Below are 2677 nucleotides of genomic sequence, written 5' to 3' on the forward strand. Positions count from 1 at the left end.
ACAAAAGCCGGGAAAAGCTCCAGGCCCAGACAAGATAACTCCTTCTTGCTTAAAAGTCTGTGCTGACCAATTGGCCCCCATCTTCACCCATATTTTCAATAAATCACTAGAGATGTGCTATGTTCCTTCTTGCTTCAAACGCTCTACCATCATCCCAGTGCCAAGAAGCCCACCATCAAGGAACTGAATGACTACAGACCAGTTGCTCTAACATCTGTAGTCATGAAAACCTTTGAAAGGCTAGTGCTTTCCTACCTGAAAACCATCACGAATCCGCTGTTAGACCCTTGCAATTTGCATACCGAGCAAATAGATCAACAGATGATGCTGTTAATATGGCTCTGCACTACATCCTACAACATCTTGAGTCTCCAAAGACCTATGCAAGGGTCCTTTTGTAGACTTTAGTTCAGCATTCAATACCATCATTCCAGACATTCTTCTAACTAAGCTAAACCAGCTACAGGTACCGGAACAGACTTGTAAGTGGATCACAAGCTTCCTAACAAACAGGAAGCAGCAGGTGAAGCTAAGCAAGATCACATCAAATACCTGTACAATTAGCACAGGGGCGCCCCAAGGCTGTGTGCTCTCCCCACTTCTCTTCTCTCTGTATACCAATGACTGCATCTCCAATGATCCATTTGTTAAGCTACTGAAGTTCGCAGATGACACAACAGTGATTGGTCTCATTCGAGACAATGATGAATCCGCATATAGACGAGAGGTCGAACGACTAGCCTTGTGGTGCAACCAAAACAATCTGGAACTGAACACACTCAAAACCGTAGAAATGGTGGTAGACTTTAGGAAAAACCCTTCCATACTTCCACCTCTCACAATACTTGACAACACAGTATCAACAGTAGAAACCTTCAAATTTCTGGGTTCTATCATATCGCAAGATCTCAAATGGACAGCTAACATCAAAACATCATTAAAAAGGACAACAAAGAATGTTCTTTCTGCGCCAACTCAGTAAGCTCAAACTGCCCAAGGAGCTGCTGATCCAATTCTACAGAGGAATTATTGAGTCTGTCATTTGCACCTCTATAACTGTCTGGTTCGGTTCTGCAACCCAACAAGAAAAACACAGACTTCAGAGGATAATTAGAACTGCAGAAAAAATAATTGCTACCAACCTGCCTTCCATTGAGGACCTGTATACTGCACGAATCAAGAAGAGGGCCGTGAAAATATTTGCAGATCCCTCGCATCCTGGACATAAACTGTTTCAACTCCTACCCTCAAAACGACGCTATAGAGCACTGCACACCAGAACAACTAGACACAAGAACAGTTTTTTCCCGAAGGCCATCACTCTGCTAAACAAATAATTCCCTCAACACTGTCAGACTATTTACTAAATCTGCACTACTATTAATCGTTTCATAGTTCCCATCACCAATCTCTTTCCACTTATGACTGTATGACTATAACTTGTTGCTGGCAATCCTTATGATTTATATTGCTATATTGATCATCAATTGTGTTGTAAATGTTGTACCTTGATGAACGTATCTTTTCTTTTATGTACACTGAGAGCATATGCACCAAGACAAATTCCTTGTGTGTCCAATCACACTTGGCCAATAAAATTCTATTCTATTCTATTCTATTCTATTCCTCCTCCTATTTTCCCCACAATAACAACTCTGTGTGAGAGTGTGACTGGCCCAAGATTACTCTTTTATGAATAAGATTAGACTTTTATGGTTAAGGTGGGCCATGAACTCAATGGTCTCCTGCTTTTCAGCCTGGTACCTTAATCATATTTTAAACCAGGTTTCTCCAACCTGGCAACTTTAAGACTTGTGGACTTCAACTCCCAGAATTCCACAGCCAGGAAAGCTGAATTCTGGTAGTTGAACTCCACAAGTCTTAAAGCTGCCAGGTTGGAGACCCCTGGTTTAAACAATGCTTATATATTTTAGTAATAATACAGTAAGAGTCTATCCTATAACTTAAATAATTCTTTGATAAAACAAGGTAATGAAGACTGAAAAACCAAATAACCGGAGTTAATAAATGATAATGTAAATATGGCGTGATTTTTGTTCAGTCTAACTAGCCTTTTCTAACGGTCAGTTCCCGATGTGCTCTATGGCTGACATATGCTAAAAATTCCCCAGTGGCTCTCTTACCCCTCTCCCTTTAACAGGAACCACATGCTGCTGCTTTTAAATTCAAACACAACATGGTCAGGGTTGGGAAGTTATAGGAGTAAGGGGTGGGCAGAGATCCATTCAAATTGCAATGCTTAAATTTATTGTGTTAGCAGCCCATTTGGTCCTTCTCCTTCCAATCTTCTCTAAGCATCTGCCAATAATGTTGTCTTATTCCTGCCTCACACCAAAACAGAACACAACTTTTAGGTTCATCCGGAAAAAAATATGTTAAGTTTTGGTCTTGCACAAACCATTTGAAATTGATCCATAAAAAACATCACGAGGTGGTATTGGAGAAAGGAGAATCACCCAATTCTGAAATAGATTTGGGAATCTAAATTCTGCACTATGGGAAACTAAAGGTTAGAATTTTCTAATCTATAAATAAATACATAAACAATTTTGTGCTTGGTTTTCCTTCCTCTGGACACTGACATTCTGCCAGACATTCTTGTACATCATGCGCTTTTCTGACGGACAGGAAGCAAAAGAGAGACACATCCTCTTAC

General features: G+C 40.3%; 1 protein-coding gene across 1 annotated transcript in view; it reads right to left on the minus strand.

Annotated features, from left to right (window-relative positions):
- SEC14L1 (SEC14 like lipid binding 1) overlaps positions 1–2677 on the minus strand; it is a 36091-nt gene that overhangs the window by 15213 nt on the left and 18201 nt on the right. The window lies entirely within an intron of this gene.

Source organism: Ahaetulla prasina, chromosome 2 (assembly GCF_028640845.1).
Source record: "Ahaetulla prasina isolate Xishuangbanna chromosome 2, ASM2864084v1, whole genome shotgun sequence".
Lineage (NCBI taxonomy): Eukaryota > Metazoa > Chordata > Lepidosauria > Squamata > Colubridae > Ahaetulla > Ahaetulla prasina.